At 40.9% G+C, this 23,438-nt stretch overlaps 1 protein-coding gene across 5 annotated transcripts in view; it reads right to left on the bottom strand.

The window, feature by feature from the left end:
- The window catches only part of LOC145994004 (acetylcholinesterase-like), a 476,238-nt gene that overhangs the window by 191,521 nt on the left and 261,279 nt on the right, over window positions 1–23,438 (bottom strand). For 4 of the 5 annotated variants that reach the window (XM_083130064.1, XM_083130069.1, XM_083130065.1 and 1 more), the window contains exon 2: window positions 13,977–14,085. The gene's annotated coding sequence lies outside the window, so the exon portion shown is untranslated. Of the gene's footprint in view, window positions 1–4,225; window positions 4,310–13,976; window positions 14,086–23,438 lie in introns of those variants that run through there. The other variant, XM_083130067.1, reaches the window with a different exon arrangement.

Here is a 23,438-nt window from a genome sequence, read left to right as displayed (position 1 = left end):
TTCTCTCTCTCTCTCTCATTCTCTCTCTCTCTCTCTCTCTCTATCTATCTATCTACCTCTATCTCTATCTGTATCTCTCTCTCTATCTCTCTAGCGATTGGAGATGTCGAAAGAGTGATGATTCAGAGATTTTTTAAATTTTTTTTTATAAAGCTTTACTATTTCATACTGAAAATATGGTAGCACAGCCGCAAAGTGTTCTTCAGCATAGAGAACCTTCAATTATACAGTGCCTATCAATATGTACACACCCAGGCCTTACCAAATATGAAAAGGCAACAACGTGGAATATATTTCAGCTGCGAAACCCCATGCTTGCATCTTCACAGGCCAAACCGCTGGTGCTAGGAGAGGCGCTTTGTACAAGCACTGTGTTTTCGCTCAACCGGTCCCAACGCAACAATAATGACGTAACATTAGTGTTTCCAGGACTGTTCCCCTGGGAAAGCGGGTGATCGATTTTCAAACAAGGGGGAGAGGAAGTTGGTCTCCACGTCAGTGTGTGTGTTTCCACCCCCTGTTTGCTTCTCATTGTCGTGTTTGGCAATTCTGAACAGTTCTCTATTGTTGCAAAAGTGGGCAGCTTGGAGCTTAAAAAACGTAACGTCGGTATTTTTTTTTAGTGTAGATGTCCCCTGCGCATTGAACAGTGCCGTGAAAGCACATTTTCGCTGCCCTAGTCGACGTAGCAAGACAAGCGACACTCTAAGCGTCCACTGGGTTGTAAAGGGTGACATTTTCCGAAGACATCCATATATCAACCTCGCTTCCACGTTGTAAACCCTGACTGCATTTTCTAGACTAGCGAGGCTGTGGCGTCTGGATTTGTTTTTGATTTGATTTGTTATAGGGTTACCAAGTGACAAACTTAAAAAAAGAGGACACTTCTAGTTTTCACAAAAGATTTTACAGAAGTGTTACAATATGTACCTAGGTATATACAGCAAAAGACATGGCAACCATTTATTTTTTCCCACGATAGTGCGGGTCAGGTAAGAAATTTTAAAATATGCAGTGGAGATCCCGCCACATGCAGTGTATTATGACGCCACTAGATGGCAGTGGCTGCCAAGATATTGAACACAGGGAAGTGGAAAGTCAGTGCGTGGTTAAAGCCCGCTTTACATGAAAGCATTTTTCTTAACATTTATGGCATGACCAAAATGCTACCGTGTAATGTGAAAATTCTTATGGCATTTCACATGCTATAGCATATGTCATGGCATTTCTCAAGGATAGAACCCGTCCTATTTCCGTAACATTTTTGGTAGCGTAACCAGTCAGAAGCGATCTCTAGGTCACGAGTGCAGTTGTAATGGCGGCCGCGTGAGATGTAGACAATGCATCACTTCACATTTTTAAAAGCCGATAACTATTGAACCGAGAGGAATAACGTTTCGTATAAAACGTTATTAGGTACAAAACAATGGCGCTGCTTAAATACATACTTTACAACGTTTACTGTACACGTATGGAATAGTGTTTTAGTTGTTTCAAATGTAAACACAGTGCACTCAGCATAGAAGGTGTAACTCGACGTGCCTTTCATGCTGTATATGTTATGCATTGTAATCGCAAAAGCTAGCCGAAAAGTTACATGAAATGCTTCCGTGGAAAGTACAATCTGCTATAAGATTTTTGGAAGCATTTACATAGCATTTATGCTAGCAAAAATGTTAAAGGAAATGCTTTCTTCTAAAGCCGGGTTTACAGTCGTGACCCGGCGTGTGAAAATAGCAGTTCTCCGTGGAAGGAATGCTGGAGAAAGTCACACTGAGCTTGTGGAAACTCTAGAAAATGATGCTCTACCATACCGAACTGTTGCGAGGTGGGCAGCAGCATTCGGGCGTGGAAGAGAAGCAACTGCCGACATGCAACGTTCAGGACGATCTGTGACTGCCCTTATTTTGTCTTATTCTCTATCCTGATAGAGATCTCTATGTTCTTCAAAATTCATACATTAAACGTTAGCATATGTCGTGACCTTCCAATTGCATATTTTATAATTTCTTGCCTGATCCGCATTATCGTGGACACAAATAGTTGCCATGACTTTTTCTGTAACCATCCTATATTCTGAATTCTGATGTCATGAAATTGAAATACAAACTCTCGGCATATTCTTAGAATTTTCTGGCTCACCGCAATCTACGGTATATGTCGCAAGTGTTTTGAAATCAAAACCTCACCAAGCGACAACAGAAGAGACACAGATTCGAAAATTTTCTTTGTTGGAAGAAAAGTTTCTTGCCTTTGGGCTTGCAACTGAGAGTGTTGCATTTCCTTACTTTGAAATTGAAACAATATTAACAAGTGTTTACAAATATAAAGGTTTTTTTTACGAATCTTGCAGTTGAAGACGTTGTCTATATCCCATTTTCCTAAAAACCCGCCCGGACCATTTTAGGACCCCACTTTAGGCACAGAAAGCATAATCGGAACTGGGCCTACACTTTAAAGTGGGATACGAACCACCATTCAAAGTGCCTTTACCGGCTTTTGAAACCAGACTCGGACGTCTGGACTCGCAGCCAGTGTAATCCTGTGTGGAGCTCATGTCTTGTCGTCCCTGTGTTTTTGTGATTGTCCCTGCATTCATCTCATCTTATCATCATTCATCCTCATCTTCGCCATTAGCTGAAAGTGGCACAAATGCTAAGTAAAACAAAACAAAACATGCAAGACATGTTGTCCCGCAACACACGAGGTGCAATGGAGCGTGGTGAAGTCAAGCCTGGGTAGCCAGGTGTAAGTAAGAATCCTTGGAAAATTGCAATTTTCAGTCCGTGTTTAACATTTATAATTTTGCATCCGATTATGTAATCAGCACTGAAGCACATGTTGTCTGCATATTCTGACATCATTCTGAACTACTAGTGTTGCTAACCAAATTTGTATACCACTAAAATGTTGATATTTCTAAATCTGTTTAGGACTGTCCCTATTGGCCGCAACCAATCTCTTTTGAAATGGTGCTAGTCCTGACGAGATCCCTCATCTCTATTTATCCCCCCCCCCCCGCCTCCCCGATGGCGTAGAGGTAGCGTCGTCGCCTTATAATCAAGGGGTCTCGAGTTTGATATCCGGTAGAGGCACACGATCGTTCGGATCCCACTTCAAATGGTAGGCCCAGTCCCGATTAGCTTACTGTGCATAAAGTGAACTTAGAAACACCAACTCAATCAATCTATTTATTCCCCGAAATAAATTTGTGACTTGAACCAGTAACTGATTTCTATAATACACTGGATATCAAATGTATTTAAGCCGACCTCCGTGGCTACGGCGCAAGGGGTCCCGGGTTCGATATCCGGTGGAGACACATTGCACCGTGATTCGGATCTCACTTTAAACTATAGGCCCAGCCCCGATTAGCATATCTGTGCATAACGTGGTCTTAAAACAATTTAAAAATCATCCTCAACTTCGCGATTAGCCAAAAGTGGTAGAAATACGAAGTACAATAAAGCACATCAATCAATCAAAAGTATTTAAACATATCAATGGACAAGGCTTCCTAATGCAGAAAATCCAGTTTAATGTCATTATGACTAGAAATTTAAGAGTTACGCGACTTTTGTAGCGTCACTTGTGTTGACACTTTTGCTAATCGCGACGACGAGGATGATTAGATGAAATGGATGGACACGCACAGAGAAAACATATGCCCAGGCAAGAGATTTTAACGCAGGAACTTTCGAACGTCGACCTTTTAAAGAATGCATAAAAGCTAAAATGGCTCACAAGGAGATTGATTAACTGATTTCATTTACTTAACATCGCTCTTCTGCCACTTTTGATTAACCGCGACGATGGAAATGAATGATGATAAGATGAAATGGATAACAGGACAATCACAAATACACATGGACACGACGATAAGGCGTAGTGGCTATGTCCTCGCCTTGTAATCAAGGGGTCGCGGGAGGCCCATAGTGGTTTGAATTCTACTTTGAAACTGTAGGTTCAGTCCCGATTAGCGTTTCTGTGCATAAATGTTTTTTTTTTGTAAACAAATGCAATTCAAATCCAAACGACACAACATAGGTCCCACCCACAAAAGATTACACTATACGAGTAAGTCCAAACGCCAGAGCTTCGGTACAGAGGTATGCCACGTAGTGAGGCTCCTCAGAAGACGACAGAAGATGTAAAAAAAGCACCGCAGGGAGAAAACTAAGCAAGAATGCATGCAAGTTACAAAACACTATGATGCTCTACTCACCCTATTTTGATATCTTCCCCTATTGGCCTACTTGTGCTTCAGATCATCGCGTCAAAACAGACCACTACCGAACCAGTTTTCAACTACAATACCTTTGGGAAGTGCATACTTCCCTTTGTCAACACAGAACTCCAGAGGCCACATTGTTATCACGGATGACGTCATTTCAAGCAGTCCTTGGACGCTTTGCGCTTCACGGTCAGGCAAACGCATTCACTCCCAATCCCACCGGATGTTTTTATGGCATCGCTTATTGTGTGTTTAGGCGTTCTTTATAACAGCGAGCGAAAGTGGGTTCGAGTCCAGTACCTCTTCCTCTCCCCCCAGTCTCCTTGCATCTCAAAACATTTATATCCGCTATCGGACGACCGGTTTCCAACGATACCACCTTCACGTGGCTGAGCTTATTTCTTGAAAACTGCATAGGATAATTCAGTTTTGTCTTTTTTGTTCATTTATAGTCACATGAAGGTATAGCATATTGGAATTACAGTAGAACAAATTCATTGTTACTATTATTACCAAACGGAATGTCAAAATGTATATTTTCCCATCACTACATTATGGGATAGGTCTTATAAATAGCTTCTTTACTCTTCAACCACCGTTTTCTGCTGATATATTTTGCTTTTACATGTATACCCTGTACCAGCTAACTGTAGACCAGGCGAACGAGAACAAGTATCTGCGCAAGTAATGACGTGAGACGGATCCACCAATGAACAGTGAGAGACATGGGATTGCGCAATGGACGACTGGAGTTACCCGATTTCTCTGCTTCGCTCTGTCAGCGTTGCAAACTTTTGAAACCGATAATACCGTACGCACATGGCAAACGGACCGTATTTTTGTCTCCAGGGCCGTACGCTTGGTTTAAGAATTTCTTAGGGAAATATTAGGGATAAAACGGCAACTGCAAATTTTGACAAGCCGTCCATTTAGCTTACGGATTAAGGTCTGGACCGTTCCTCCGTACATGCCATGAAATTTATGTACATGCACAGTCAGGACCATAGGGTTGACAACGTTGCACTTTCACCACTCGATTTCCCTCCTCCTCCTCTGCCGTTATGCGCGGCCCTACTCTACAGTTAGCTGGGACAGGGTATAATAATGAAAACAAAAGAACTTGCTCAGAACCTGCTACAATTAGGAGTACATTGGAAGACGTCCAATTTTGAAAATTTCCAGAAACGATTTTCTAAAATGTTGCATATTTTCAGTTTTTTTATTTCAAGACTGTTGGGCTGGCATTACATGTTTTCAAAGAATGGTCTATTGTTGTGTTTCCTGCAAATTTTGTCTATCCAGCGTCAATAGGTCTGATGCTAGAAGCGATTTTCCGGGATTTGCTCGTAAGGTGGTAAGGCCTTATACTCGTACATTGATGTGTTTTTTCCCCCCAAGAAGCATGCGCGCGCTTGGAAAGTTATCGTCCGGAGAGGGTATATATATATATATGTGTGTGTGTGTAGACACTGAGTGGAAGTCTATCGTATGTATCGGCAAATAAGTTACAGTTAGCTGTATGTACGAGGGTCATCCAGAAAGAAATGAACGTTTTGGTGTGAAACACGAACGACAAATGATGCGTGGAAAAAAATTATGGTGAAACTACATACCTTGCTTTACTTTTCCACATATTCGCCAAACCCATTCAAGCACTTATCGTAGCGTGATTTGTTGATACCGTCATTGCACTCGGTTGTCCGCAATGTATTCAATCATGTAGTGACAGCGTCTTTGAGTTCATCAACCGTGGCAAAGTGTTTCCGGAAAGAAGGAACATTCAACTGTAGCACACTCCACCTACAGAAGCCTTAAAGACAAAGATAGATCAAGCAATTCAGGCTGACCGACGTTTCACTTTAGACATTCTGCATGAATCATATCCTGCAATTTCACGATATCTTCTTCGCGAGATCCATACAATACACCTTCGGTACAAGAAAATATGTGAGAGATGGATCCCTCGACTTCTGACTGAGGAGCACACTGTCACTGTCTGAGTTTAAGTTGTGGTTTTAATTCCACTCTATGCACAGGAAGGCTAATCGGAACTGGACCTACGTTACCACTACGCCACCGGGGAGGCCACACTGTCACTGTCACTGCATGGTTGAATACATTGGCGGAAACCGAGTGCAATGACAGTATCACGCTATGGTAAGTGCTTGAATGGGTTTGGCGAATATGTGGAACAGCAGAGTAAGGTATGTAGTTTCTGTATCATAATTTCTTTGCACACATGTGTTTTACACCAAGACGTTCCTTTTTTTATGGACGACCCTCGTAAAAGTACCTGACCTAATCTTTGTCATGAGTTTCATAAGGTGGTAAGGCAAACATAGATGATTTTAGGGTATATGAACGCAGACTGTAAACGTTGTTGCTTTGTGAAGTAACTGAGTTTAAATTACACCTATGTTAAAGTAAATAAGTTGCAATACTGTGAAAAAGTAACTGTGTTGTACTTGATTCTATTGAAAAGAAACCTAATTTCAGTTACTTCTATGGAGAAGGAACTGAGTCGCAGTTACTCCCGTAGAGAGGTAACTGAATTGCAGTCCTCTTGTTGAAACGTAACTAAATTACATTTACTAGTATGGAAAAATAACGAAGTCGAATATACTCCTACAGAGAACCAACTGGTAGGAGGAATAATTAAAAATATAGGGTGATTCAAAAGTCTCTTGACATTTTCCTTATATCGCTAATATATGGGGTTCACGATGGGATAAAAGACGCTGCTGTTTTCCAGCAAGACCACCCCATTCTGCCAGAATCGTTCGGGACTATCTCGCTGACACCTTCCTCGATAGGTGGATCGGCCGTGGCTCACCAAGCCTTTGGGCGACTCGCTCTCCAGACCTGACTCCCCTACATTTTTTTGTCTGAGGTTTCATTAAGTCTAGGGTGTACCAAGTAAACATCGACACCATAGAGAAACTGACACAGCGAATAGCTGCAGTAACAGGGGAGATCACGCCAGCTATGTTGGAGCATGTATTCCGTCTACTTACGAGAGGTGGGTGCTGTGCTAGACCCTGTAAGTCACATTGAAATGTACTGAGTTTGACTTCTATTCTAGAATACTTTTCAACGGTACTATCAATTTTGTCAATTTTGATTAAGATGTCGAGAGTTTTGAATCACCCTGTATATTATAGATCCAACAGATAGTAAAAGTAAAATAGAGTTATTAAGTAGTGTGGTTCAAGTTATGGAAAATCATATAATTTACACTTACGCGAAAATTAATTACAGATATTAGGCATTCATAAGTAGTTACTATTGATTCTGACGCAGTTACTGATGAGTTACTTGCAAATATATGTTGCTTTCAAGTTAGGTTCGCTGACGTAAACCATTCCACCAATCATCGATCGACACGAAACTAATTACTCGATCCAATCAGCAGTAAAAGCGTTAATGCCTTACCGTCATCAGTGCTAAAGCGTTGAAAAAAATGAAAGCTTGGGCAAAAAAAAACTGCAAAATATTTACTACTCCCGTGGCAGAACAGGTAATCCTTAGTGGCATGTTCCAGCACGACGAACAGACCGCGTTCCACCAGCATGTGTTGTGCTTCCCCCACCCACTCCCCCCACAAAACCGCAGCATAATCCATCATATGCAGTGATGTACGACATCTCCCTAATGAAGTCCAGTTTGCTGGAAATTGTATCGAGCCTCCCAGATAAACTCGTCTAATGATGGCTGTATCCAGCATCCGGATGGACCAGGCGAAACAACCCCTTTGTGTATTGCCATAGGCTTCGAATGGGGCGGTTATCTGCTGCACGGGTTGCGGCAGTGTACGCTAGAGAGGGTATTTACGCTCGGTGTGTATGCTGGTTGTGGTGCTGCATTATGGTAATTTTGATGTACGAGGCTTGATCAAAAAGTAAGTTTTTTTAAAAGGTTCTTCCGTCATGCTCAGGCTGGTGGTGTCGCTGGAATATTTCGTTCTGGTTGGTTTAAGGGTGGAAGAAATATGGTCATGTGAGTTTTGTTTTGGTTGTCATGGCTACTAAGACTCTTTCATCTCGTCTATCTCTCTGTCTATTATTGTTTTTCTATATCTATATGTCTGTCTCTTGCTTCCTATTTATATTTCTTGCTCTGTTAGTTCTCCGTCTTCCTATTTCATTCTCTTGTCTTTAATTCCTTTTTGTTAATTTTCAAGCGATACTGGGTTAATCTCTGTATTTCTCTCTACCTCTCTCTCTTCTGTCTCTCTCTCTCTCTCTCTCTCTGCGCTACGACGCAAGGTGTTCCGGGTTCGAATCCCACCAGGGCATGGGTGTTCTTTGTGAATGTCCCTACATCAACTTCATCATATCATCATTCATCTTCATCTTCGAAACTGGCAGAAAAGTAATGTAAACTAAATCAAATCAAATCTTTTGTCCTGTCTCTCTCTGTATCCGTCACTTTCTTTCTCTCTTCTTTATCATGTTTTTCGTGTCCCATCTTATTCTCTCTCGTATCTCTCGGATTGATCTTGCCCAGGATAGGAACGGATGGAAGACTTGTGTTGCTGCAGCAATAAACCTTCGGGTTTAAGAAGGCTAGAGAGTTAGTTTAGTTAGTTTCTTTATCTCGTTCTTCTTCTCCTCTCTCTCTCTCTCCCTCTTCCTCCATGTCCCACTCTCTTTCTTCCACTCTTGTCTCTCAGTCTCTCTCTTTTTTTCGTCTCCCTCTTGTGTCTCTTTTATTTAATGTTTTACTCTTGTCTCTCTGTCTCTCTCTCTCTCTCTCTCTCTCTCTCTCACACTCAGAGAGAAGAAAGAGAATTGCTATGACGTCACAGAAAAAGTGAGGATAACTTTTCTTCCGATATTAATGGCGTCGCTGCAGTTATGCGCCCGTTTTGAGTGACAGGGGGAAATTGATTTAAAAGCGAAATTTAATTTCACCTCTCAGCCTCCTCCGACCCTAACGAATGCTGAAACCGTGTTTGTCGGAAGCCGCGTGTGTGCTGTTCCAATACATGCAAAGAAAGCTCCAATTTCTGCAATGTTTGTTTAGCCATTAGCTCCCCCTCCCGCCACTGCCAGCTGATTATAATTGCATTACCACCGTAGTTAAGCACTGGGGGAGGGGAGTATGGCGCCTGACTAATTATCCACGTCATGAGCAAGAAAAAACTTTTGAAGGATATATTGAAAAAAATTACGATGTCCATTTAGATGTGATTGGTCTCCACTTTTTCCCGATGTTACGATAAAATATGCCCCATGTTTGATCCTTGCATATTTTGTTACTTTATTTTGAATATTCTTGCGTATCTTGTTACTTCGTGTTGAATAGTCTTGCGTATTTTGTTACTTCGTGTTGAATATACTTGTGTATTTTGTTACTTCGTGTTGAATATATTTTGTTACATCATGTGAATATTCTTGAGTATTTTGTTACTTCGTGTTGAATATTCTTGCGTATGTTGTTACTTCCTGTTGAATTTTGTTGCGTATTTTGTTACTTCCTGTTGAATATTCTTTCGTATTTTGTTACTTCGTGTTGAATATTCTTACGTATTTTGTTACTTCGTGTTGAATATTCTTGTGTATTTTCTTACTTGGTATTGAAGGTTATATTCGTGCGTATTTCAATGCTTCGTGTTGAATATTCTTGCGTATTTTGTTACTTCGTGCTGAATATTCTTTTGTGTATATTTTGTTGCCTCATGTTGAATATTCTTGTTACTTTGGTGATTGTTTGATTTGCTTTATTTTACTTTTCTGTCACTTTTGGCTAATCGCGGAGATGAAGATCGTTGATGCTATGATGAAATTGATGAAGGGCCAGTCACAAAGAACACACATGCCCGGACCAAAATTCGAACCTGGGACCTCTGACGTGCTCTGCTAACCACACCGACACCAAGGTCGGCAAAGTTGTGCTTGCATCTGCCATGGGGAGAAAGATAAAATCCAGAATACAAAAGAGTCCCTGTTCAATATTCAAGTACATTTACAGACTCCAACCCTTAACTTCAGTTGACATTAATTTCATGAGGTTCGAATACATGCTCATTCCATTTAGAATTAATAAACTGTGTTCAATATTCTTGCATACATGTGTTTGCAAAGCTGTCGAAGAATTTATTTGTGAAAGTAGCAAGTAATGTCATTGGCCCTACGTACACTGCTTATAATGCTGCTCGGGTGTATCCTTAAATGTAGGTGGACATAAGAATCTTGTTTGCTTTTCTTTAATTTTATCGTCAATCTTTCTTTTTGTTTGTATTCGTATATCAGTATATTATCTTCTGTAATAATTACAATGTTTAGGTGGTAGACGGTTGAAACTCGCCAGCTCAACAACGAGACTGCACTGAAATATGACGCATTTGTGCAAGCTTTTATGCAAAAACGCACTAGATAAATAAACGCTAAGGTTTTCACTTGGTTTTTCTTCGTATCTTATTGTTAGACCGCTTTATGATCAGATAAGGTATTTTTATTATTTCATGTTGCATATTCTTGCACATATTTGTTACTTCATGTTGCATATTCTTGCAAATATTTTTTTACTTCGTGTTGCATATTCTTGCATATATTTGTTACTTAATGTTACATATTCTTGCATTTATTTTCATATTTGTTACTTCATTCCGCATATTCTTGCAAATATTTGTTACTTCATGTTGCATATTCTTGCATATATGTGTTACTTAATGTTGCATATTCTTGCATTTATTTTCATATTTGTTACTTCATTTCTCATATTCTTGCAAATATTTGTTACTTCATGTTGCATACTCTTGCATATATTTGTTACTTAATGTTGCATATTCTTACATTTATTTGTTACTTAATGTTGCGTATTCTTGCAATTATTTTCATATTTTTTACTTCATGTCGCATATTCTTACAAATATTTGTTACTTCATGTTGCATATTCCTGCACATATTTGCGTACCGGTACTTGTTACTTCATGTTGTATATTCTTGCACATTTTTGTACTTTTGTTACTTCATATTACTTATTCTTACATGTTAATATATTCATTACATCATAAACTTTGCTTTTGTGTCCACTATATGAACTGATACACTAATAAGGACCGTGCAATGTACCCGTTAAAAGCACATAGTGGTTCATATTCCAGTTTTAAACAGTAGGACCAGTCCCGATTAGCCTATCTGTGCATGTGGACTTAATTCAAACTTTACTTCGTGGTATAACGAATATGTAACTTGAAGTAACAAAAGTAAAAAAAAAAAATATGTGCAAGAATATGCAACACGAAGTAACAAATATATGCAGGAACATGTAACATGAAATAACAAATATGCAAATCTATGCAAGAATATGTAGCATGGAGTAACAAATATATAAATATATGCGAGAAACATGGAGTAACAAATATGGAAATATATGCAAGAATATGGAATATGAAGTAACATGTATGCAAGAATATGAGACATTTGCAACAAATATGGAAATATATGCGGGAATATGCAGCATGAAGTAACATATATGCAAGAGTATGTAATATGGAGTATCAAATATCCAAATATATGCAACAATATGGAATATAAAGTCTCAATATATGCAAGAATATGCAACGCGATGCAGCAAATATGCAGATATATGCAGAAATATGTTGCATGATGTAACATATATGCAAGAATATGCAACAGGAATAATAAAAATGGTCATGTTTGAACATGACAGGGCAGTGGTGCGGAAGGGATGGCGTAGTCTACTGTGCCGCAGAGGAAGATCGCGACTCGTCTAATTTCGGCTTCATGGCACTGCGTTATGTGGAAACAGTTGGGTTCTGTCTGTAGGGGATGGCCTGCATCCGACCCCCGTCTCGCGTTATAGCCACTGTGGGAGCAATTTTTTCCATCCGGTTCTTCGCGAGCCAGCGCCTCCAAGCGGTCTAATTTATACTCAACAGCTTGGACTCGTTTCCGCCACGACGGTGTCTCCATCTTCTGGAGAATTTCTTCAACATCTGGCACCGTCGGAAAGTTTTCATTGAGGAATGTAACCATTCGACCATCTTTCCCTCGTTAACCCTTTCTCCGCATGAACTGGCGCCACCATCAAAAGTAGGAGCTTCCCTGTATTTGGGTACGGCTGGGGAAAGTTGAGGATGAAGATGGAGCTGAGTTTGCGGCTCGTAATTGTGTCACGGTTTATGGGTACTGATCCACACACGTCATTCGCTTCACATTTGAAGGAGGTGACGTAGTGCATCGTACAATATTTTTCCATAGGGTGGTCTCAAATTATTGAGCAAATTTCAGTAACGAATGGATAGCGTATATATATTAGAAATTTTAAACAAATGATCTTAAAATTGTTAAAAATTGACCGAAAGTGGCAAGAAAAAAATAACCTAAAAAATTCTCACTCTTGAAATGAAAGTTTGATTTGTTTCATAAATTATCATTTGTGAGTGTCTCTTCATCAATTTTATCTAATCATCGCTCATTCTCGTCGTCGCGATTACCCAAAAGTGGCAGAGAAACGAAGCAAAGTAAGCAAAATACAAGTATATATGTTGAGTGTGTTAGCACACATATATTGTTACCACGTAACCCCACGGTTGATGTTATAACCATACGGAGAAACATCAGAGCCAGCAACAATGCAGTTTCTATGGTGCCTTATGTAAAGACACAATGGTTATTACATGGTTAACTATTCAGTGCCGTACGAAAAGGTTATCTCTGTATTGAATATATATTTAATGACAACAACAGCCAATCGGAAAACCGTCAAAGAAACTCACTTTTTCCAAGAAATATAACCTTTGTCAGAAAAGTTCCAGGACTGATTTTTAAATTAAACTGTGATATTGAAGCATACGAATTGGGTGTTTGAGGTTTTGTGTTAAGTTCACTTTTATGCACAGATAGGCTAATTGGGTCTGGACCTACAGTTTAAAGTGGTACTTATGTACTCCACCGGGTACACCGATTTGGGTGTTATTTAGTCACTTGGTATGTGTTGTGAATATATACACGTCCTTGGAAATTGATACGTTTAACCACCACCAGGTGACAGACCTGCGCCTAGCAACACATTTTTCGTCGTGTTGACTAATTTAGATGGAGTTACACAAATGACGGAATAGGGCAAAGAGTTAACATTAAATTCTGTGTTAAGCTGGGGAAAACATCTATTGAAATATGGAACATGATACAAGTCTATGTTGACCAGACATTATCGAGAGGCTGTGTGTTTGAATGGAACAAGATATTTCAGGAGGGCAGGGTGTCAGTGAAAGACGATCCACGATCAGGCCTTCAACAGCACATAACGCTGAAAATGTGGACCGTATGAGGAATTTACTTCGAGAAGACCGTCGTTTTGCTGTTCGCAAGATATCAGTTGTATTGACCTGATTGGTGGCCATCTGGCACTGGCTCCTCTTGCATGATCATGCAAGGCCCCACAATGCCGTATCTGGCCAAACATCTCTTCTACATCCTCCATATTGGACGGATCTTTCACCGTGTGATATATTTGTTTTCCCATGCGAAAATGCCGCTGAAAGGGAAACGACACCAAGATAGTCCAGCAATGCAAAAGGATGACAGATGTGCTGAGAAGCATTTCTCTGCTTGTTTCCGAGACATCCAGAAACGCTGCAGCTGTGTATAGATAACATACTTTGACAGAACAAAGGACCATAATTGGTGACATATATATTTTTACAATGTCAGTCCTGGAATCTTTGTGACAAAGGTTAAAGTTAAGAAAATCTTCCTGGATGCGTACTTACGTCGGGTCAACACTGTATGCTCGCTACCATGCTACCTTGCTGACATGAATCTCGTCCTCAGTGACACATGATGAGTACCAGCATCTTCATGCCGGCGTCTTCTGAGAATCTGGAAAGATAAAGGGGAGAGATGCATGAGGATTGGTCCGTGATGTAAATATTCACAATAGCACCTCACTAATTCGATACCTTACCCTCTTACCCTTGTTAGATAGCCATCTGCCACAAATATCTGCTGTCTGGAGGCAACGTATCTATATAGACGAAACAATGTTATTTTTGTATTAATTGTTAGCAATAATGGGTATAGCATGGATCACTACACCAAGAATATAAACTGTTTTCACCGCTACGAAGTCAAAAGTTTGAAGTCCACCTTGTGCCCAGAGGCTAAAAAAATTGTTTACGAGAGAAGATGAATGAGGAGAGAATGGAAGATAGAGAGAAACAAAATGGAAGCGAGAGACAGTGGGAAAAAGAGAAAGTAAAAGAGAGGTAAAAATGAAAGAGTACGTCCAATAAAGAGAGAGAAAGTTGAAGAGAAAGTGAAAGTGAGATATAAAAAAGAGAGAGAAAGTTGAAGAGAAAGTGATAAAATGTGAGAGAGAAAGTTGAAGAGAAAGTGATAAAATGTGAGAGAAAAAGTGAAAGAGAGATACAATGTGAGAGAGAAAGTGAAAGAGATAAAAAGAGAGAGAAAGTTGAAGAGAAAGAGATAAAATGTGAGAGAGAAAGTGAAAGAGAGATAAAGAAGAGAGAAAGTTGAAGAGAGAGTGAAAGAGATAAAATGTGAGAGAGAAAGTGAAAGAGAGATAAAAAAGAGAGAAAGTTGAAGAGAAAGTGAAAGAGAGATAAAATGTGAGAGAGAAAGTGAAAGAGAGATAAAATGTGAGAGAGAAAGTGAAAGAGAGATAAAATGTGAGAGAGAAAGTTGAAGAAAAATTGAAAGAGAGAAAATGTGAGAGTAAGTGAAAGAGAATTAAAAAGAGAGAGAGAAAGTTGAAGAGAAAGTGAAAGTGAGATGAAAGGTGAGAGAAAGTGAAAGAGAATTAAAAAAGAGAGAGAAAGTTGAAGAGAAAGTAAAAGAGAGATAAAATGTGAGAGAGAAAGTGAACGAGAGATAAAAAAGATAGAGAAAGTTTAAGAGAAAGAGAGAGATAAAATGTGTGAGAGTAAGTGAAATTGAGATAAAGAAGAGAGAAAGTGAAAGAGAGATAAAAAAGAGAGAGAGTTGAAGAGAAAGTGAAAGAGAGATAAAATGTAATAGAGAAAGTGAAAGAGAGATAAAAAGAGAGAGAAAGTTGAAGAAAAAGTGAAAGAGAGATAAAATGTGAGAGTAAGTGAAAGAGAATTAAAAAGAGAGAGAGAAAGTTGAAGAGAAAGTGAAAGAGAGATAAAATGTGAGAGAGAAAGTGAAAGAGAGATAAAGAAGAGAGAGGAAGTTGAAGAGAAAGAGAGAGATAAAATGTGAGAGAGATAAAGAAGAGAGAAAGTTGAAGAGAGAGTGAAAGAGATAAAGTGTGAGAGAGAAAGTGAAAGAGAGATACAAAGAGAGAGAAAGTTAAAGAGAAAATGAAAGAGATAAAATGTGGGAGAGAAAGTGAAAGAGAGAGAGAAAAGAGACCGGGATAAAGAGAGCGATAAAAATGAAAGGTAAAAAGAGTGAGAGTGAGAGTGAAAGTGAGATAGAAGAATGTGATTGTGCGCAAGGCGACTGGTATACAGCTTAAAGTGGAATCCAAACCACTATGTGCCTCCTTCAGGGATGGAACCTGAGACCCTAGATTACGCTTAGCTGTCAGAAAGCGCTAACAATTATATTCCGTTTTCGTCATTCTAAATCCAGGATAAGTAAATATCGTCGATGAAGATAATCCCGTTATCCACAACCAGTCGTCCCTGGATGCGGTCGCTCGCTGCTGGAGATGGAAGTTCTTCCAGAGTTCCAGGTCTCTGGACGACTCCCTCCAAGAGGTCCTGAAGGTTCATCGAAGCTTTTAAACTGTTAATTGATCCCCTTCTTCCCTTTCCATTGTTCGCTCCTCGTTTACTTTTGATTTCTCCATGGATACCGTCTTCATCCTCCAGCCTTTTCCAGTTCCAGAGAGTTTGATCTTTGCGATCCCTCCTCTCGGTCTCGGGGGAGATGAACTCAGGCCCACTTTCCTTTTTTTCCCTTCTTTTTCGGCGACAACCGGCCCCCCTTCCCCCCTTCTGGCTTCGCAGTGGATTTTCGGTCTTCGTTAAAACACGCATGGCAACCGGCTGAAGCAGGAAATTCGTTACGAGCGGTTGGCAGGGCACAGGCCGGCGTTATCTAGTTGATTCAAAGGAAGTCAATTGTTAAGCATTCCACAAGCGTCCAGAGATCTTCACTTTGCTTCAATTAGGCGCTTGGGCAGAACGGCCGAAGTGTCTACCCGAGAATTAAAACTAGTTGTAAGCGTTCATCCCGACCGGCCGGAATGCCTACCTGAGAATTAAAACAGGTTGTGGGTGTTCTTCCCGAATGGCCGGAATGCTTAGCAGAGGATTGAAACCGTTGTGGGCGTTCATTCCGAAAGGCCGAAATGTCTACCGAGAATAGAAACTGGTTGTGGGCATGGGTGTTCGGAAGGGGGGGGGGAAGGGGGGGGGGGCGTGCCATGGAAAAAAATCCTGCGGACGTCCATGGTTGTGGGTGTTCAATTCCGAAAGGCCGGAATGCCTACCTGAGAATAAAAACCAGTTGTGGGCCATCCTGCTAGAATTTGATCGAGATTTTTTCTCCGTTCATCTTCTTTGCATCTCTTTTCTGCCTCTTTAGGCTGATCGCAACGATGAGGATTGTCTAGTACGGGTTCTTCGATGTTCCGTAGTATGGAGGAAGGAATACAAACAGATTCGAGTCGCAAGCAAAAGTGTATAATTCACAAACAGATTAACACAATATGTATAAACAACTTACATCATGGTATAGACACTAGATGTTCTTTCTTTGTCACGAAGGACGCTATAGAATTTACGGCATACATGATGGAAACGAGACAATAGACTAATATTAAACAACATATAATAACAAGGTCTGGCGCACACTCATGACACAGATCATGTCTGGCGTAAATGTCCAGTCAGTATACGCCAAGGATTAATAATGATTAGATTAACTTTATGAAGGGACAATCTGAAAGGAGCACCCAGGGTTCGAACAAAGAACCGCCAGTGTGGTTAACTCAACGCTCTTGGCCACCTAGGTTTCACACCTGCAATTGGAAACGAACGCAACCCCGCACTTGCAACAGGAGACGGTTTAATTCATCGAATTCTTGTCAGAGTGCTCGTGAAATCTTCTGCATATTGCGATAGCCAATAGCAGCGCACTGCAGCGGTGCCATGTCGAAATCTCACACGGAAAAGAGACAGCGTGGTTGAGCGAAACGCCTTGTCAATGAACTAGGCAACGCCGCACGTCTGTGATTCGCTCGTGCTGTTCAGCGTTCAAGGCTATATGCAGGAGCTTTGACGCGCACTCTAGTGTTGACCAATTGTTGTGTCGTGTACTTTCCCGATAGCTTTGATTGATTTGCTTTAATTCAAATCACTTTCTTGCCGCTTTTGGCTAATAGGAGAGATGAGGGTGAACGTTCATAAAATGAAATTTGTGCAAGGACAATCACTAACACACATGGACACAACAGGCCTCCACGTCGCCGTCTTGTAATCTAGGTGTCTTAGGTTCGATAGCCTGTGGAGGCATGTTGCATACTGGTTCGGATTCCACTTTAAACTTTAAGTCCACACTCCCGATTAGCCTATATCTGCATAAACAACAACATGGACACAAGACAGGCCTCACAGAGGATTGTACGAACTGTGAGTCTGAAAAAATGCAGTCAAGATTGTACTACATGGATGAGAGGTTGAAATTTTGGTGTGTACAAGAACATCTTCCCGATGGCTATTGCTTTGTAATCAAGGGGTCCCGGGTTCGATACCCGCTGGAGGCACACAGTTATTCTCATCCCATTTTAAACTACAGGCTCGGTCCCGATTAGCACATATCTGCATAAAGTGGACTCAAACTTGAAGCCTCACGCCGAAAACGCAGCTCCAGCACCATAAAAACCGCGCATGCGCATTGCGTCCACAGTGAACCTCCCAAGTTTATTTATAACTCAGACAGACGATGCATATCTTTTAAAGCCTAATGCGAAACTGGCGCCTCAGGGCGTTGCTGCAAGATTTCGAAAGGAGCGCGGTGGGGAGAGAATCCAAGGGAGAAATAACAACTAAAAAGGGCGAACTAAAAAAAGGAAAACCCGCATTCATTCTCGCCACCCCCCTCCCCTTATTGCCAGAGCGCCGCATAGAAAACTCGCGTGATATTTAAGCGCCTTAGCATCTTTCTCTTGATTGATTGCCCCAAGTGGGAATATAATAGAGCGTCTTTCTATGGCCGACAGAAAATGGAAAACATGTTTTTTTCCCCTGCCGAGCCAGAACAGATTGATTGATGTGTAAAGAGAGAAACGGACCGATATATATATATATATATATATCCACGCCAAGCCCCGTCTCCCCCCGGCCCCCTGTGCTCTCACAACTTCTTAAGAAGCAGAGCATTAGGTTTTTGAATGTCCCAAGGTCGAGTCTGCATTATTTGTTTGTCCTGTGTTCCTTTTCGCTTTCTTGTTTCAATCTCGGGAGATCCTTTTGTCCCGACGCTTCGGGAGAGTCTCATGAATAAATTAAGCACCCTCCCCCACCGCCATCCTCCCTGAGTATGAAGTTGGAAAGAAAACAGGGCTGTTGTGTAAGTCTCAATCAGATTAGGAGACGCTTGGGCCAATCTCGTTACTTGCAATCTCGTAACTCGCCCAACTTTTCTCTGTTTCTTGAATATTCTTTCTTTTTTTATATATTTTTGTACTTGTGTTGCACGTAAAGGGATTATTTTGGCTCGAGTAACGTATATATGCGAGGGTACTCTAGACAGAAACTTCGATCCGGAAAGCGTGTGGTATACAGACCTACCTTAATATATAAAAGATGAAGTGGAGTTTCCCTTTTCACATTGCACCATGCCGAGAAGACACTTTTAGGAGGGGATGCGGAGGTAGGGCGTCGGAACATTCTCGATGTATGCCATTTTCTTTTGGAGGTGATCAGATCAGCACCAAGCTCCGGCCGTCTTTACTCTCCAGGTAACTATTTGTTTGGAACTGAGTGAACCCCAGAGCAACTTTATGCAAGGCCCCGGCCCAAGAAAATGCACGCAGTCTGCAAGTCGTGAGCTGCAGCTGCCCCATAAAACCATATGTCCTTTCGAGATGCGGATTACTGCCGAAACGCATGCAGAAATGTCTTTACGCCATTATGATGGATAGAGGTCGCATTTTAAAGAACTAACTAACTCTCTAGCCTTCTTAAACCCGAAGGTTCATGGCTGCAGCAACACAGGCCTTCCATCTGTCCCTACCGATTTCCTTTAGGTCCATCTCAACGTTGTCCCTCCATCTTCGTCTTGGCCTTCCTACAGGTCTCTTACCATCAGGTTTCCCAACAAGAATCCTGTAAACTCCTCTTTCCTCTCCCATTCGTTCCACATGGCCTGCCCACCTAAGTCTTCTTGATTTAATTATTCTAATTATTCTAATTATTCTAATAATATCTGGACATGTAGTTCTAAATTATGTAACCTTCTCCACTCACCTGTCTCCTCATCCCTTTTAGGTCCAAAGATTTTCCTATGGATCTTATTTTCAAATACTCTCAATTTATGTTCCTCTTTCAATGTAAGGGACCAAGTTTCACATCCATATAATACTACAGGCAAAATGACTGTTTTGTATATTTTAACTTTTAGTTTCTTAGATATTAAACGAGAAGACAAAAGTTTATGAAGAGAGAAGTAACATGCACTTCCTGAATTAAGCCTACTTTTTATTTCCTCTTTAATATAATTTTCATTTGTTAATATTACTCCTAAGTATTTGAATTTGGAAACTGGTTCAAACGAGTTGTTATCAATAATTACGGATTTTAAAGGGAATTCCTTTTTTTTCAACGCGGATCATGGAATAAATAAGAACTGTGTTGATAATTATCTTCAACCAACAAGATTGCATGGTTTTGACTTCCCTTATATTCCCTTTTTCGGCCCGCATTCCCTTTTTTAGAAACATTTCATTTGGTCTCTTTATTGACAAGATATCAACAACTTTCTAGGACTGTATTTTCCACAAACAACATTCAACAATTGTCTATTTGGTGCAGCTTAAAGGATAGAAAGAACAAGCGACTTTTATACCTTATATATACCTTATGTATACTTTTTTATTCCTTACCTTCCCTGCATGAGTGTTGGGATTACGTTTGCAGCGATTGTTGCAACAATGCAATCTTAGCTTAAGCAGCAACAAACACATTGTAAGCGGCACGCCCTTTGAGTTGAAACTTGAAAATGTACTTCTCTGCTATATTTAGACTTTTACTCGTACTGTGAAGTTTTTTGAGAATAGTGTTAACTTGACTGTGTGTCAGTAAATGCGGTAAGCTCTTTGACGGAAGATTTGCACTCCACTAGAAATATTTTAAATGAAAAGACAATACATGCCATACAAATATAAAAAGGAATACATTAAAGGTCATGTATTTATTTTACTTTACCTTATGAAGTAAAGTAAAAAATGTAATAAATTTGATTATCCCTTTTTATATATGAATGGAGTATATTGTGTTCTCGTTTAAAATAATAAACTGCAGTCCTTTCTCACGTCACTTTTCTGGCAATAAATTTCCCTTCGTTTTGTCCTTTTAGAGTAAAATTTTTCCCTCTAGTGATCGAATTAGTCTGCATGCACTAAGTCCAACACACAGTATGTCTTCTGCTGCTCAGTCGCCATTTTGCCACACTAGCGATCCTAGCGGCAAAGCAGTATAAGAGCGCCAATTGAGAATAGAGCGTCCAGAGTTTGTCTTTATTTTAGCCTTGTTTGCAGTGGCGTATGCTGAGTCCAAGATCTGGGCTATGTCACGTGGTCCTAGGCTATGCATAGAAATAAGTTTACCAACACGTAAGATATCAGGTTGCCAACTCATAGGAAATCAGGTTGCCAACTCATAGGAAATCAGGTTACCAACTCATAGTAAATCAGGTTGCCAAACCATAATAAATCGGGTTGCCAACTCCAAAATCAGCATCATCATCTCACTGATATGAATAATATTATTTACAATTTCTGATCGATTTTTCTCCTGTATTTTATTCTCTAGACTTCAGGCTTCGCAGATAGCCTAGTAGCCCAGAATATATGCTCCTGCTCGTTTGATTTTCCATCCTAAACAGTTACGTAATAATAGCTGTGTAAATTTGTTTCCTTCTTTTGAATAACCCCGTACTCTCATGAAAATAGAGAGGGAAGGAGGAAATAAAGAGGGTACAATTAAAGAGGTACCCTCACGGAAAGATGGTAAAAGAGAACGGAGATGAGAGCTTCACGATTAACCTAACGGTGAGAACAGCACGACGGAAAATCGTCGTTGAAGCATATGAAAAATACCCCACGATTCTTCCACCAGCCAGATCTTCATCCCCTTCCGTTGCAAGCGACCGTATAAAATATTTGTACACAACCGCCAGCCTCTCCGTAACCATAACTCAGCTCGAATATAACAGCGTGGAATATAAATCGAAAGGACAAGGGAGGAGGGTGGAGGAAGGGGGTGGGAAAATATATTGACACGAAATATTCCACGAGTCTCTCTCTCCTACTGCGGGGAAGGGGCGAGGTTGCCAGATGAAAAGACACATCTCGAGGATCGGGGTGGCGGTGGGGGGAGAACAGGAGGAAGGGGGCGAGGAGACTATTTTACAATTCAGCACCAAATTTCAAACCCGTGGAACCTGACTTCGTATGGGACTCCGAGTTGGTGAGGATTAGTATTCACTACGTGCAGGCCTTCGTCTGATGGAGATCTCCGTGTGGTGAAGTGTGAGAGGGAGGGAGAGGGGGGAGCAACAGTTGACAGTCGATAGGTTGTTTCCCTTCGAGGATGGCGGAGGGAGAGGGGGGCCGGGGATGCTGAGACTCCCGCAAGACTCTTCTTAAGCAGGTTTAACACGGGGAGCTTGATTGAGATGCGAAATTGATCGGTTCCCGAAACGAATGAGAATCCAGGCTTGAACCCGCGACGTAAGATCAAGGCATTCTGCAACCAGGGGTGTAGTCGAGGGTATACGGCAGTGTATATCCTCTGGTTACCTCTGCTCAATAGCGCATGCCGTATTTCACCGCACAATCGTACCACATTTGACCAAAAATTGAAGTGCGTTCATTACGTGAAGCTTGCCTCTATTACCTACACTTATAAATCACTACGTAGCATATTCGCTCGGTTTAAGAAATATTGACCCTGGCAGACCTTGCCAGAGCCTGCTTAGAAATGTGTAGCGTAAGACTTTTACAGGGAATGGTAAAAACGCTGGCCTCTGGCTAGAGTTTTTTTTCGGGTAATCGTCGGAGAAGCAGAAGCTATTGATCTATTTTCTAAACCGATCAGGGTAAGCCATCCTTCGCCCTTATCTGCAATACGCATTGCTCAGTTCAGTATAAAACCTAACCATGAGTTTATATTAATGTTAATTTAGATATTTGTACCTGCTCTTTCAGGGCTGTCTCTACCATAACTAGTATTAACTGGGAGGGGCAAGTTACGTCCCTATTTAAGATCCACGCGTTCATGTTGGAACTGTACGTGGTGAATTGATGCGGGTCTTTTCATTTTTTTTTTTTTTGGAATGAAAAGCGTCATGGCTTGTTTTCTTAAACAGCAAATGAGATGCGTGGGCTTTTCATCCATTTCCAATGTGATGAAAATTAGAGCTACGTGGATTGAGATCCGGGATTTTAACTTATTTCACCTCAAAATAAATGAAAATTGAAATTTATTAAATAGTGACGTCAGGATTGTTTTTTTTTCTCCGCGAATCTTTATTTTTGGGGTAAGCTGCGTAGCACGCAGTTTTAATGTTAATGATGATTAATGTCGATACTCGGCTTTCCTTTCCCACCCAATAGGCTAATCACCCGCTGCATTAAAGCACATTACAATACGGAGGAAACGAAAATAGAATGTTTCCTTTGGTGGCCCTAGCTTCGTCGCGGTTTTCCGCGTCGGTGCGATGTGGCATAAGGTACGTCCGTCATTCCGCGCGCCGGAAGGTTCGATGTCGGACAATAGAGAGTCATATTCCGCCCAGAATTTGGCCAGCCCGGGCACGTCTAACGACGAGCCCTCGTCGTTCCGCTCCTGGTAACGCCGTGGTTCGCTCGAACCCGGTACCTTTGGTCAGGCCTCGATGGCTATGACAGATCTACCACCTGGGAAATTTTCATCAATTCCCAGGATTTTATCTAAATTCTGAAAGTGGCATTTGATTTTGATGGTCCTTGTCCTTGCAGTAGTCTCTTGAAATACAAT

This window comes from Lepisma saccharinum, chromosome 10 (genome assembly GCF_977018435.1).
Source record: "Lepisma saccharinum chromosome 10, izLepSacc3.1, whole genome shotgun sequence".
NCBI classification, from domain to species: domain Eukaryota; kingdom Metazoa; phylum Arthropoda; class Insecta; order Zygentoma; family Lepismatidae; genus Lepisma; species Lepisma saccharinum.
The sequence above is the reverse complement of the archived record's forward strand: the minus strand, read 5'-3'. Positions and strand labels throughout refer to the sequence as shown.